At 26.6% G+C, this 17479-nt stretch overlaps 1 protein-coding gene across 1 annotated transcript in view; it reads right to left on the bottom strand.

Moving 5' to 3' along the window:
- LOC107446884 (origin recognition complex subunit 4) overlaps positions 1 to 15929 on the bottom strand; it is a 45277-nt gene extending 29348 nt beyond the window's left edge. Inside the window, exon 1 of the mRNA XM_071186075.1 lies at positions 15804 to 15929. The gene's annotated coding sequence lies outside the window, so the exon portion shown is untranslated. The remainder of the gene's footprint in view (positions 1 to 15803) is intronic.
- Between the last annotated feature and the right edge of the window lie 1550 nt (positions 15930 to 17479).

Raw genomic sequence — 17479 nt, forward strand, 5'->3', positions numbered from 1 at the left:
ACATTTTAAGCATAACGTACATCAGAAAATTCTGAGAAATAAAGTAAAGTACAAAAGACAAGTTTAGATCACTATTGACATTGCGGTTTAAAAAAAAATTCATGGACAAGTGTTTTCACATGGCTATAATATATTTCATGATATTTTTTTTAACAGGTTTTTAATTTTTTTTACTGTGTTTCAATAAACTCGTTTTCGAGTCTCTGCAATTTAATCTTGCAATCAAAAAAATAAATAAATAAATTTCTTTTTACTACTTTGGTGGTCGGCAAATTGCGGCTTGTGAGCGAAAGGCAATAAGTGAAGATAAGCTATGATTAGGCAAAAAGCCTTTGGCCTAGCGAATTTTTGATGCAGAGTGTGTGATCGAGCTATGTTTTGAAGTAGAATTACCGGGTGAGCGAAATTTCGGAGCAGAGCATGCGGGCGAAAAAAAATTTCCAGCGAAGTACGTAAATGTGTGAGGTTTTTTGGAAAAGAGTAAGTGGGCGGACGTAGCAGTATATGCGATAGAGAGCAATGTTTTGGAGCAGAGTAGGTGGGTGAACAAATTTTAGAACAATGCATGAGGGTTAAAAAAGTTTTGAAGCAGAGTATCCGTCTGCAGATGGGCGTTGTTTTACGGCAGAGTATGCAGGTAGGCAATATTATGGAGCAGAATATGCGAGTGAACGATGTTTTACGTGAGAATATGCAAGTGGATGATATTTTGCTGCAGAGTATGTAGGCGAGCGATGTTTTGAAGTGAACTACTGAGGTTTTGGAGTAGAGTTAGTGGGGAGAAATATTTTGTAATAGAATATGTCGGCTAAAGTGCGCAAAGCTTTAAAGGGAACCAGTGTCAGCATATAGTACAGTTTTTAATTATTTCCTGATTGCCACAAGCAGATTTTATATGCCCTCAAAATATAGATATCATTTTGACATGAACAAACTTACAAGCACAAAACTATTTAAAAAATGGCAAGAAAAAATTTATCCAAAATAATGTCTTAATTTCTCTTTTTTTTCTATGCAGATTTATATACTTTAAGACTTCAATGATGTGATTAAGCATGGTATAATTTGGGTGAAGAAACTTCAGGATAAAATTTTTCACGTAGAAAGAAATGAAATCTAATATCAGAATATAACTAGAGGATGCATGTCGATCTATAGATGAATTGGCCTCATATCACCGTAAATTGTAGCCAGATCGCATCATCACAGCTCCAGGTATGGGGGCGTATACAATAAATATTAAAGAGGCGGAGCATATAGACCCATATACAAGACTTCGTATACTTCAAAAAAAATTAAAGCCAAAATAAACTTCCATATGATTTTACAGGGTTTTTATTCAATTTTTCAAACCTGTAACGTTTGTTCTTCAAAGAAATGATTTTCTAATTGGAAAAATAGCTATAGGATAAACCATTCTCCCATTTTATCAGAACATGTATAGACATGTTTAATTTATTATTGTATTATAAATTACATGCATCGTCATGACGATGTGTCTAATTATGATGTGTCTATCAGAAGAAATGAATTATATTTTTTCACATTTAAAACAAGAAAAAAATTATGGGCACATCCAAATTGCTTTCAATTTCTCTAATCGCTCAAATCACTTTTTTTAATTAATGAATCCCTTAATATTGTACTACATTTTTTCAAAAATGATGCAATTCACATCTTTTAGAAACTTTAATTTATTATACAGGCATTTCTAATACGGTCGCGATTATTTTATCATCTTGTATTTACTAACATTGAAAATTCTTAATGTGAATAGTTATGCTATAAATTAGTTTTTAACATTTTAAACATCAGACAATTATTTTATGCAGTTTACAAATTATAATACTGCCACAGAAAACGCCTACTTAGCATTCTTAAGAGAAATGCAACTAACGAATGAATAATTTAAAAATAAAATTTGAACAAATGATTTTTTCATTTTGTTTTATATCATAAATCTGCGATGAAAATTAAAGTTCGAAAATCAATCAGATAACAAAAAGAGCTTCTAATTATTACTGATTTACAAATATACTGAAAGAGAAAAAAATTTTAAAAAATTATCCGATTAATTTAAAAATTTAAAACAATATTTGGCAAAAACTACCTTACAATTAAACTTATTACTTACTACTATCTAATTATTAAACATAAGAGAAAAATAGCAAACGAATGAATAGTTAAAAAATGAAATGTAAACGAAAGATTTTTTCATTTTGTTCATATCATAAATTTGTAATAAAAATTAAAGTCTGAAAATAGATCAGATAAAAAAAACTTGTAATTATTACTGACTCATAAATATACTGAAAGAGAAAAAAAAATATACCATTAATTTTAAATTTAAAACAATTTTTGACAAAAGACCAATCCATGGTACTTTTGACACATTAGAGGAAAGAGTATCATAGATACTGAATGAAGGGTATCACAGTAGGTTATCACAGTTATAGATGAATGAGTATCACAGTAGTTTATCACAGATATTACCAACCAAAGAGGTGCCATTAAAGTACCATATCATGGTTATACAGAAATAGTTAGCGATTCCTTTATATACCGAGGCAAAACGCATTTTATTTCGAAGTGGTAGTTACCTTGAATTATTTTCTTTTTTTTTTAAAGATAAAGATTTATACAATGACTGACTTTAATTATGTGATTAAGCATTGTACAATTTAGATGATGAAACTTCAGGATAATATTTTTCACTTAGAAAGAAATGAAATTTAATATTAGAATACAAACTAAAGGATACCCGTCAATCTATAAACTAATAGCATACCTGCCAACATTCACTCTTTTCGAGAATAGATTTTCCAAGTGGCAGTAAAGCAATTACTGAAAAACTATCTTCCTCAAAAATATATTTATATTTCAATTAGGTTGAAATTCGCTAACGTAAAGAATAATATGCTTTCAAATATCTGTTGTAATTATTTATATGTAGTGGTGGTCAAACTCATTTATAATTATTATTATAATTCAAAATTTTTAGCGGAATAACATGAATTTCGCTACCACTTCAAATATGGAAATAAAATCTTCCGGGAAAACCGAAAGAGTTGGCAGCCATGTAATAGGCTTCATGCACCGGAAATCGAAGCCAGATCGCCACAGCTACAGGTATGTAGGCGTATAAGATAAATATTAAAGAGGCGGAGCATTTAGCGCCATATGCAAAAGACTTCGTTCACTTCACATTAAAATGAAAAATATGGCGTAAAAAATTGAAGCCAAATAAACTTCCATACAATTTTACAGAGTTTTCATTTAGTTTTTCATACCTATAACTTTTGCTCTTTAAAAAAATGATTTTCCAAGGAGATTATGAAAAGATAATTGAAAAAAAGCTATAGGATAAATTATTTTCATATTTTATCAGAACATGAATAGACATGTTTAATTTATTACTGTGTAATAAGTTACACCCATTGTCATAACGATGTGTGTAATTAATAAACTTATCATGTCAGCTCCCAAAAAAGTTATTCTTGAATCCAATTTCCTAAATTCGTATTGAGAGCTGCGTTCAAAATAATTTCAATGGCGATATTTTTATAATTCATCAACCATATATGCCTATAATTTATTCAATAATAATGATAGTTAAAATAAGTCTAAGTTAAATTTATAAATCTCAAACCGAAAGAGAAAAGCATGGGTTTTAAATTTAAAGTTCATTTTAAAATTCGTAAATTCGGAGTAACTGCGAAAAATTGACAGCTATGGGATCGTTTTGAATTATCTATTTATTATATATATATATATATTTATTCCAGCTCTTTAGGGTTAAATAAATACACACATTAAATAAATAGATAGTATACTTATAAAAATACATATACGTATAAATAACCAGATTATATATATATCTATATATATATATATATATATATATATATATATATATATATANATATATATATATATATATATATATATATATATATATATATATATATATATATATATATATATATATATATATATATATATATATATATATATATATATATATATATATATATATATATATATATATATATATATATATATATATATATATATATATATATATATATATATATATATATATATATATATATATATATATATATATATATATATATATATATATATATATATATATATATATATATATATATATATATATATATATATATATATATATATATATATATATATATATATATATATATATATATATATATATATATATATATATATATATATATATATATATATATATATATATATATATATATATATATATATATATATATATATATATATATATATATATATATATATATATATATATATATATATATATATATATATATATATATATATATATATATATATATATATATATATATATATATATATATATATATATATATATATATATATATATATATATATATATATATATATATATATATATATATATATATATATATATATATATATATATATATATATATATATATATATATATATATATATATATATATATATATATATATATATATATATATATATATATATATATATATATATATATATATATATATATATATATATATATATATATATATATATATATATATATATATATATATATATATATATATATATATATATATATATATATATATATATATATATATATATATATATATATATATATATATATATATATATATATATATATATATATATATATATATATATATATATATATATATATATATATATATATATATATATATATATATATATATATATATATATATATATATATATATATATATATATATATATATATATATATATATATATATATATATATATATATATATATATATATATATATATATATATATATATATATATATATATATATATATATATATATATATATATATATATATATATATATATATATATATATATATATATATATATATATATATATATATATATATATATATATATATATATATATATATATATATATATATATATATATATATATATATATATATATATATATATATATATATATATATATATATATATATATATATATATATATATATATATATATATATATATATATATATATATATATATATATATATATATATATATATATATATATATATATATATATATATATATATATATATATATATATATATATATATATATATATATATATATATATATATATATATATATATATATATATATATATATATATATATATATATATATATATATATATATATATATATATATATATATATATATATATATATATATAGATATATATATAATCTGGTTATTTATACGTATATGTATTTTTATAAGTATACTATCTATTTATTTAATGTGTGTATTTATTTAACCCTAAAGAGCTGGAATTCGTTTTTTCACGTAATTTCAAGAAAAAATACGAAATCTCTAGGAGCATCAGAAATGTTACGAATGAAAGTTGAGGAAGGCACGAAGTCTACTTTTTCGGTTGTTTTCTGCAACTTTCAGTTAGAAGTAGTTTTTACTACTCCTGCAAAAGTCCGAATTAAATAAATAAGCTTAAAAGGCTAATTAGAGAAGGCAAAAATAATCAGATGAAGAATCTTAATGGCGGTATCACTAAATAAGCAAATCGATGAATTGAAAAATCTTAAAATTAGTGAATCAATAACTTGGTAAATCAATGAACCAGCAGGTCAATAATTGAGCGTATGAATGCATTAGCTAATTGATGAATTAATAAAATTATTGAGTCCATGAAAAAGCAAATCAATACGTCAACGGATCAATAAAATCAGGGAAAAAGTTATCTATGAAACAGCAAATCATTTGACCTGCTAATTTGTTATTCATTATTCTATGGTTTCTTTGATTTCTTTATTCGATGATATATTGCTTTCTCACATACTCAATAATTTTGATTGACTTATTCGTTGTTGTTATTTTTACAAATAAATGTAAGTTTACAGTTTGTAACTTACGTTTACAATTTAAAGCATCTGACCTTCAATATGTATTTCATAAATTACATTACATTCAAGGAAACGCCTACTTACTAAATTTAAGAAGGAAAAAAAAAACAACAACAAAACCATAAATAATTGAAAAATTAAATTTCCACAAATATTTTTTTCATTTTATTTTATATCAAAAATTTGTGATAATAATTTGAGTTTGAAAATAAGTTACTTAAAGTGCTTCGAATTGTTATTGCCGCATTAGTATACTAAAAGAAGAAGAAAAATGAGAGAGAGAGGGAGGAGAAGAAGAAGAAAAAGGGGGGGGGGGGAACNAGAAAGAGGGGGGGGGGAAACGATGAATTTTAAATTTAAAACAATATTTGGCAAAAACCAATCAAAGGTACTTTTGACACAATAGATGAAAGACTATGTAGGTTATCATAGATATTATATCACAGATTGATAATAGTGACCAAAGAAGTGCCATTAAAGTACCATTGGCTTGGTTATTGAGATATAGTTAGCGATTCTTGTATATATAGGGGCTAAACAAGCTTTATTTTAAAGTGGTAACTAACTTGAAAAATTTTAATGCTTATCATCTTATCATAAATTCTTTGGGGAGTTGAATTTTAAAACTGAAGTAAATGTAAATCTGCTTTAAAGAGAAAATCTCATTTTTTACGACGATAATTTATTCTTAATTTAAAAAAATATAAATATGCTATTTATTTAATAGGATTTCTAATTCTTGAAAGAGATATTAAGTTCTGACGTACATAAATATTAAGTAATGATTTTTTTAAAATATTTCAAAATGATCAATTAAAGTTTAATAAAGATGCAAAAAAAATCAAATTCTCACATTTTCAGAAGATTTAAATACATTTAAAGTAATGTTAGAAATGCATAAAAAAAATTAAGAAAGGTTTAATATATACTCGTTTTATTACACACACAAACACAGATATTGATATATTATTATTATATTATATCACGGATAATAAGGAGTCAACAAAAGCCTGTAAATAAAACTTATAATTTATCTTAATTTTCTATGTTAATTACTCTTTTCTTTTATTCTTATTTGTCTCTATTGAAATAAATAGCATCAAAAAATCTAACTTTTAAAAAATGAAGCGTAATCTCTTGGAAATATATAAAAAAAAAATTAAAAATTTCTAAAATATAGTATGCTTTTCTACATACTTGTGTAAATGAGGTATTTTGTTTTAAATACACTGTTAAAATAAAGATTCAAATAAGATTGATCTCTTATTTGAATTAAAGCTACCGAGAATCGAACCCAGATCGTCCCGATCGCAGCTTCCGATAGTGGGTGTTTAAAAAAAGGCGGAGCATATAGTCCCGGATGCAAAAACTCCGCCCACTTTAGCATAACCCTCTACGCGACAAAAAAAAATTAGTCAAGAACCATCAAAATTGTAGTAATCAAATTACGTTCAGAATTAAAAGATCTGCATAATTTCATATTTTTTAAGATTTAAAGTAATTCATTAACTCTTTCGAATGCCGTGGGAAGTATACTTACCACCACTTTTTTACCACTTTTAATTCAGGTTTCCATTTGTTTATAACTACAGCTTTCTTGAAGTGCGTTTGAACAAAATTGGTAACCATTTGTTAGTTTAAGAAAAACGTATAAAAGTTATAAAATACATAATTCCTTTTGAAGCTTGTAACAGTTATAAAATTTATTTTAGAAATAAAGAAAAACAAAAGTCAATAAGTTCCTAATAGGTCGTGTTAAATATATTTACCACCAAAAAATGGCATTTTTAAAAACTAAATGAGTTTTTTTTCTTATATCAATTACTATTCTTAATACAATCTCAATTCCAAAAACACTTTAATTTACCTTTACTAGAAATAAATGGCTCATTAAAGGGTTAACAAAAAAACTTTTCTTTGACCAGTTAATTCCTTTATTCAAAATTCGATGGGTTATTACTACATATTGCACTGATTTATTGATTCATTAATTTATCAATAATTACATTCATTTATCAGCTGCTTGACAGATTATTATTTTGCTGACTTATCTATTCGATCGATAATTCATAAACACATAATCGATAATTCAATAATCGATTATTTGTTGAATCAGTGATTTTCTGATTCATTCATTGATTTAGATATTCATTTTTTTCACACCAAGCAATCAATTTTATGTTCAATTGGAAGATTACTACGGTTAAATGTAAAATCATGTTATCATTGAAAATCACAAATAAAAAGTTGAAATTTTGAATTTGGATGAACTCCATATTAAGTACTCGAAATGACTAATAAGATATCGGAATTACAAATGTTCTTAGAAACTTTAAATTTTTTTTCTAATAAAAGCGAGTAAAAAAAGGGATTTTAGCCTTTTTCGATAACACGCATTTACAGACTAACTGTAAAATTAATTCGCAAGAAATAAATGCAGTATGGGGAGAGGAGGGGGAAGTATTGATAGCAATGATATGTCCATTTAGAGAATAAGAGAAATATTCGTAAAAAAAAAAAAAAAAAAAAAAAAAAAAAAAAAAAAAAAAACGAGAACAAAAATTTTTGAAATTTTATTTTATAACCGGACTGAACAGATGACCCAATTTAGAGTTTACTGTTACCTATGTTTAACGCCGTAGCCTTGTAATTTTGAGCCCAATCCAGAAAACAAGAGAACTCCTGGATCGGGAGAAATTTGCCTCTTTGATGGAACTAACCCGCATTTGCGTTACAAGGAGAGTAAAATCACAAACTCCTCCCACGGTTAGACTGACAGCAAGGGGACTTAAACCCATGATCTGTCTGCCACTAAGGATACTTTAAGTGTCAGCACTGTGGTCGTTACGAGCCATCCCTGGGATTCGAACCCGGGTCCCTCATTGGGAGGATAGCGCTTTATCCCCTGAGCTGGATCGAGATCTAAACATACAAATATGATTATAAAAACAGTTAAAGAACTACTTACAAAATATTAAAACAAAAACTTACTCAGGGAATCAAACTACTACGCGTTTTGGAAATGCGTATTTTATAAAGTAGTAAACTACCAAAAACCAAAGCGTATAGTATTTATGTTAAATTTGCCTACATTTGAAAAGCTTCATTACAAGCAAAATGGGACTGTACTGTACTGTATTAAATATCTGGGCACCTGAGGCCGCTTGCTGCCCTTTTCCCTTTCATATCTAACTTGAACTTTGAACTTGGTGTTTCGATGAGGTTCTGACTGTGTAGTTATAGCAAAATGGGACAAAGTAACTTTTTATGTAACTTTTGTATCATTTACATGTAGAATATTACATCTAAATAATAAAGAACCAAGCATTAAAATATAAAATCTGGTGCTACCGAAAGAAATTTTCCCACGAAGCGTAGAAAATTGGTAGCCCTGTTTACTTAATTCACATAAAAGTTTAATTTTTAGTTACAGAATTAATAACAGCATGATCAGAAAGAAGCCCCGCTGTAAACTGCAAAACTTCCATTCTAATTAATTTTAAGTCATCTTCCAATATAAACCAAATATAGTTAGACTCAATCCTCAAAGAAAATGAATTCCGAAAACAATTTCCCCCCAAGGGAAGAAACTTTAAACTATTGAGATTTCGGTCAACAATTGCCAGGTATTAATAGTTTAAAGATAAGCTTTCATTCGAAATTCATTGGCTTAACTAATCGTGAAATTAACAATCAATATTCTAACTAATTCAGCATTTTTGTTTCTTCAGTCGCTGTTAGTTGCGAAAATTATCGTGACATCATTATTTGAACTGAGGAAAAGTACTTAATATAGTTAGAAAAGGTTGTCTGTTAAATTAATAGTTAATTTTCGTAGATCAAAAAGCAATTGTCTTTATTATCAAATTTTATTTATTGGAAAACTAAAAATTTTATTTGAAAGAATTATGCCTTTTTAAATCAATTCGAGACTTGAATATTTTTAAAAATCGTATTGTTTTTAATTAATGAAGAAATTTTATACTACTAATTATATAATAAAAGCTGGAATAATTACAAATCCTATTTTTTTTAATATATAGAGTGTATTAAAAATATATAGTAAGTCCAAATAAATTCTTAAATCAAACAAATTGTTCTGTTTGAAGACCAGTGATTAATTATAGATTGTATGTATTGTTGCTGTATAAATCAAAATTATGGATAGTGTTTACAATAAGTAAACAACTTGATGTTAATTTCAAGTATAGTATTTTGGCAAAAAGCTAGAATCGGCTATGTCGTCGGTCAAATTAAACCCATTGCGTAATCTTGATCAGTTGATCATATGGTTTTGAGAACTCAGTCTGGCGCAAGTTCTTTCGAGTATACGGGATCGTGGTAACCTGAATTTCCTAAAAAAAATTAATTAAAACCTAAAAAAAAAGTTAACCCCTGAAGGAAGTTTCTGATATAGATAATGATGATACATTAAGCCACGATGGCTCAGGGGATAGAGCGTTCGCCTTCTAATGAGGTGAAACGGGTTCGAATCCCAGCGATGGCTGCTTGATACGAATTCCGCCTCTGTCTTGCACCGACCACAGTGCTGACGTGAATTATTCTCAGTGGTAAACGGATCATGGGTTGGAGTCCCCTTGTCGTCAAGTTAACTGTGGGAGGTTCTAGTGGTCATACTCTCCATGTAACGCGAATGAGGGTTAGTTCCATCAAAAAGTCCTCCACGAAGGGAAATTTCTCCCAATACTTCATCCAGGAGTTGCCTTGTCTTCTGGATTGGGTTCAAAATTACAAGGCTACGTAGTTGAACATTAGTAGTCGTAAACCTAAAAATTGAGTAGGCTGTTCAACGACAGTTGTAAAGAAAAAAAAAGGATGACATGTTGACACACTTACGTCCTGACGTTCAATAGAAATGAGGAGATAAAGTGAAATTTTAGTAGTTACTAACTTTCAAACTAAAAAAATACACTTTTAAAAATTCCCATTTGTTCAGTTATTTGAAAATTTGCAAAGAAATTTTCTTTAACTGGTCTACTTTATAAAAAAAGCCGCAAAATACAACAGCAATAAATCAGTTACTTTTCGTTAGAAATTATTTATTAATAACCATCAATAATTATTAATTAATGGTTGTTCGTAAATAATCGATAATAAATAGCAAATATGAGCTCGTAAGGTTTAATTATTAACAAAGGGGAACAAATTTTTTGTTGCATTTATACAAATACTTGATCTAGCCAGATTTGGGTCTGATGATTACAAATCTGAAATAGGTATGCTTCTTAAACTGAAGATATTTTCGTAGAATGAAATTTTTAGTATATTTTTTGTCAAAATGTACTAGCTTAAAAACGCTATATCTTAGAGGGGAGCATGAATAGTTCGACAAACTTCTGGGGGAATTAGGGCACATCAGAATTAAAGCATAGGAATCAATGAACGCCGTACACCACTAGCTGCGCTTGCCTATTCAGAAGCACATGAAGAAACAATTCATAATTGAGAACAGTCCCTAGCAGCGTATGACGACATTACCGAGCATGGGATCCTATACAATTTTAATCCGTATGATGTGCCCTAATTCTGCTAAAAGTTCGTAGAAACATTTATGTGTCCCTCTATCATATGTAACGTTTTAATCTCGTACATTTCAATAAAAAAAAAGACTAAAAACGTAATTAAAACGGTGGCTTGAAAAGAAAAACCGATCACAGATTTTAAATCAGCGTTGCGAAAATATATAAAATCCGTTTAAAAAAAAGTCTCATGCAACAGAATACAACAATTTTCAGTTGCAGATAAAAAAAAAAATTTAATTTTTTTTTTGCTGTTTAGCATACATTTTTCGTTTGTATTTTGCAATCTGTAATATTAAAATTAAAATAAAAATATATTTGGCGCGTATTGTTGTAATATTCATTCCTTTATAGTTATTAAAGTTACTATTACTAGTATAAAAAACATTCAATCATTAATGATCAAATACTCTAGGTAAAGTTATATTCTTAAATTTTTCATTGATGACCTATTATTATAAGCAAATTTTTCACTGCTTAAATTTTTCACATTAAACCGATAGTTGAAGGTTTACTTAGAATGTAATGATAAGCATCTTTTTCAAATCATATGAACGCTTCATGAATGTTTTTCATTTAAAGAAAAATAAATAAATAAAACACTAAGATTTTTAGGTGGCAATTAAAATGTTTCTTATTGTTCTCCCATCTTCTTGAAATTTTAGTATGAATCTTATATATTTGACAAACAATTCTAAGAAACAGTTAGGTGTCAAAATCTGCATAAAAAGTGAGATTTATCGCTATATCGTCTCAAGTCTTTCAATTAAAAAATTTCTGTAAATACAATTGGTAAAATTTGAGCAGAATTTAAGATTATAAATTTAAATTAGCAATTTTAATTAATTGTTCAACTTAATTGTATTTATATTTGCTTGTTGCATAATAATAACGTCAATCTTCGAAAACCGATCTTACAAATTATCGAATTTAATATTATAATAAACAATTGTAGTACATAATTTATGCTATTATAACTTAATTTCAGCTTGATTTGTAATATAGTTCCATTAAATAGATTAAAGTGAAAACCTTTCATCAATAATTCTGTGGTTCAGATTAGAATAGTGGTTTTGATGAAATTTTGAATTAATACGTAAATTAATAAATAGTGAATAGTTAATGCCTGAGTTGTTAATAATTAGAGCGCTACGCTTAAGTAAACACAATATTATTACCTTTAAATTCTGCAAATGCTTCCACCAAAATTCGGAAATGAAGCGCTTTCTATCAAAACAATATAAAATATTCATTAATTCGATTACAATTCAAATCACGTGATTTTTGACCATAACTGTGCAATATCATTTAATCCAATAACGATCTTATTGATTCTCTTCACATTTAAACATGAATTCTCTTTTAATAAAGGTATTGCCATTCCTTTTGACATAAAGTCATTATCTAAGAGGGATTGTTAGGAGCCTAATATCATCCGAATTTGCCATGGTTTGAAACACTCGTATCGTTTGACAAATGATTTCACTTCGCTTTTCATTTTCTTTTCCTAAAAAATAGCAAACGATGTTTTTATCTTCGTTTGATAAAAATGAAGTTTCGCTGTCATTCGAACGATTTTCAGGAGAAATTTATATTCATACTTAAAAAATATCGCTTTACTCTTTGATATTATTTTAAAATAAGATTATTTTATTGCATTAAAATATCTTAAATGCTCTTAAATTAATGTTAATGCGTTTTAAATGTTGCTAAATATATTATTTTGAAGAATGTTCAATGAATAACGTTTTTAAGCAACTAAATAATTAAATAGTTTCTTATCAATATCCGAACAAAGTTTCTAAATGATCACTCGATAAAAAAAAATTTAAAAAAGAAAACAGTTTTCGTATATTATACTAACATAACTCTTTTAGCATTGCCCTATTGTTATGTTGCAGATGTATTCTGCAAAATAGGCTTATAAAATAAGCTTACATATGAAAAATAAAATGATTATTTGAATGAATGATTATGTGCCATAGTAACTGCAAAGCATTAACCTCGTTAAAGAAGATTTTTAGAAAATTGTATAAAAGAAAATGAGTTAAAACCACAGGGTATCCGACCAAATCATCATCAGGGCAAAGCGATTGTTCCTCAGAATCTTTCATGGAAATCAAAATTTCTGCACTCTAAACGGAAGTAAATACGAATTACTTTTTGAAACTATATAATTTTTAAAAGGATTTGTATGCATTTAGTCACGAGTTAAAAAAAATATTTTTAAAAAATGCAATTCGTTTTTATCAAATTGCTGCTATAGAAACATATAAAAATGGGATATACATAGGAGGGGAGGGGGAGTAAAGATGATAATTTTGGATGGGAATTACAGGTTTTTGTTAATAACACAATTCTCTTAAAAATGGAGCGTGGACTTTTTAATTTATTTCACAGCCATCGTTGAACAGCCGACGCAATTCTTTGGGTTTACGACTACTAATGATCAACCAACGTAGCCTTGTAATTTTGAACCCAATCCAGAAGACAAGGGAACTCCTGAATGAAGTATAGGGAGAAATTTCGCCTTCGTGGAGGACTTTTTGTTGGAACTAACCCGCATTTGCGTTACATGGAGAAAGAAACCATGAAAACCTCCCGTGGTTAGACTGACTGCAAAGGGACCCTAACCAATGATCCATCTATCACTGCGGGTGTTTTTCGCCAGTGGTCGGTGCGAGCCGAGTGGGGGATTCGAATTCCAGCCATTGCTGGGATTCGAACCCAGATCACCTCGTTGGAAGGCGAGGCTCTATCCCCTGAGACACCTCGACTAATAGAGCGTAGATTAGAGAAAAATATTCAATATCTTGCGTTCATGTTGGGAAAAATGTTATCCTATGTCATGACCTCATTATGGGGCCCGCATAATATATTAGTTTATAAAGATCCCGTTCTGCTAATTTTTTTTACCGTATATCAGTTCCTATCTATGAATTCATAATTCTTTAAAATGAAGTTAAATCACAATTAGTTATTTCCTTTCCAAATAATTTATCCCAGCAAATATTTTCAAAAATTTGTTTCAAAAATATGAAGACTGATAATTCAATTATTTTATTCTTAAAATTCACTTTAGAAAATCTAGACATTTGTATTAACCATAATATATTAACAGTATTTATATTTTTATCAAAAATTATATAATTAAGATATTTTGAAACTTAAGTGGTAGCGAGCAATAGAAATATCAAATTAGTTTAGGAAAAAAAATCCCAATAACTTTTTTTACGAAGATACATTTTGCCTCACTAAATGCAGCGTTTTTGAATTATTTGATTGAAATGCGTAAATAGCAAGTTTGTAATTAAAAAAAACTATTAATTGCACTAAGGAAGATATTTTTTCTGCTGCGTGAGATTTTTAAACAGATCTTAGATACTTTTGCAATTGGTTTCTCTCTTAAAGATCCAGTTTTTCTTTTTATTTCAAATGGCATTTTATTTTAAACGTAAGTTTTTATTTTTATTTTAGTCTATATTTTATCGAAAGTACAAGTTTAGAAACGATGCATATAACAGTTGAATATTACAGAAGACTTCTAGGGGAGCTAGGGCACATCATTAGCATTAAACTTTAAGAAAACTATGCCCGGAAATGTCATCATACGCCGCTTGGGCCGCGTCTTTATTATCAACTGTTCTATTCACTTTCTGATAAGGTCATAATAGGGCAGCTCCCTTAGTGTCATATAGTGACTTTTCCTGATATGGATTCCAATGCAATTTCAATCCTGATGGTGTGCCCTAACTGTCCCAGAAGTTTTTCACAATTTTTATGCACCCCGTTTATATGCAACGTTTTAAACTTGTACATTTCTACAAAAAATTGACTAAAACTGTTTTAAAAAATCTGTAGCTTTAGTAGCAAAACTAATTTCAAATATGAAATCCACACTCCTTAATTATGCAATATCATATATTTCCATTATTGCAACGAAAACTTTGTTCAGAAGTATTATTTATGCAATATAATAATAAATTATTGTAACTATGCAATGTAAAAAAATAAATTTATTTACTGAAAATTTAAAGACAAAATGAAACCTGCTTTTAAGTTACAATACATACAATATCTATTACAATATTATCACAAATAAACGTGTTTTTCACTAAGAGTGTATTTTAAAGAAAAGTTATTCCTGGTGTTGAATTTTTGGGTAGGAGATACAAAAAAAAGAGAGAAAAAAAAATTAGAAATAAAACTCTTTACAGACTCTTGGCGTCGAATTCTCTTGGCGATAAAATCTTCCTCGTTGGTTGTACAAATAACTTCACTGCATCTCCACTCTTAAAGCAGAAAAACCAATCATCAGGCTGAATATATCCAATAGTCAAGACGCTTACTTTCCGATTTCCCTTCCTTAATGCTCCACTTCACAATCAATTTACTATTTAAAAAAAAGCATGACGCTCCATTTAAAAAAAAAAATCTTATGAATTTTAAAGGGTTATCAATTTATCAACAAAAGAGAGGGAAAAAAAATTGAAATTTGTTTTCTCAAAATTTACATAGATCTACACGAAATATTTGATATTGATATATCTACGATTTTATTTTGTGGAAATACACACATTTTATTGAGAACATTTCGAAAGAGTTTTTCAAGGATATAGCATATTNATTTATCAACAAAAGAGAGGAAAAAAAATTGAAATTTGTTTTCTCAAAATTTACATAGATCTACACGAAATATTTGATATTGATATATCTACGATTTTATTTTGTGGAAATACACACATTTTATTGAGAACATTTTGAAAGAGTTTTTCAAGGATACAGCATATTTTATCAGGATATTTTTTTATATATTTATATGGTTCTTTTTTAGCATATATTTCATTTTATTTTTACAGAAAAATTGAGAGAAACAAAAATGGGGAAAATAAATAAATAATGGCTTATGGATTTTTTAGAATAAAAAGAAATGAAAAATTTATAGTAAGAGGTGTAAAGAGAAATATAGTGATTGCTTGTATTTTCCTAAGTATTGTTACTCCTTTGTTTATTACTTTTCATTTTATCATAAAATTAATGATTTTTTTGTATTTTTATGATAATTTTGTGTATTGTTTGTAACATTAAAGATTTGTATTTATGTGTAAAAAAATAGGCTCTTTAACTAGCTTGATCCAAAATAAAAAGCGCTTCTTAAAAATAGGTTTTCTTACACAGCTATAGCTGAGCACAGTTATTACAGGACGCTACTCAAGCACTTGCTGCAATAGACGTGTCACCTAGTACACAACAAAACGGCATATTCTTAAAAAACAGTATATTAAACTTCGACGTAAATTTTATGTTTTAAAATTTTTTAAAAAAACTAAAAGCTGAAAAGTAGCTATTAAATTTCATTAAGAGATGAGCTAAGTAATGTTTAAAATTGGACTTGGGTAGCGAAAGGCGAATAGTTAACGAGATCTATTTTAATTGTACAATAGCCTGTTAGGGACCATTCCAATATTGCATAACCATGTTTTTTGCTGCTTTGTTCTCCCCCTCCCCTTTTGTCACCAAAAATAAGCATAATAATAACCCTTTTACTAATACTTTTAGTGTAGTAATCTAATTTCAAGATTTAATTCAACTGAAAAATGCATTTTTGAATAAAGCGAGAGTTGCGATTTATATTCATTTCGAAACTTATTAAAGAATTTTTTCCAGCTTTGTCTTATGCCCAATTTGACTTTTGCTACAAATTTAAAATTTTTTCAATATTTTTTTACATTTTTTTGAAAAACAATTTTAAAATGAAGAGATGTTAGGGTCTTAGCAAGCAGTTCTTATACCTCACCTCCCTCTTTTTCATATTTAGATAATACACTGCTCAAAATAATTAAAGGGTATTGTAAATCTTGTTTAAAATAGCAATATAAGCAAATTCTTTTTTTT

The sequence above is a fragment of the Parasteatoda tepidariorum genome, chromosome 10 (genome assembly GCF_043381705.1).
Source record: "Parasteatoda tepidariorum isolate YZ-2023 chromosome 10, CAS_Ptep_4.0, whole genome shotgun sequence".
Classification (NCBI taxonomy): Eukaryota; Metazoa; Arthropoda; class Arachnida; order Araneae; family Theridiidae; genus Parasteatoda; species Parasteatoda tepidariorum.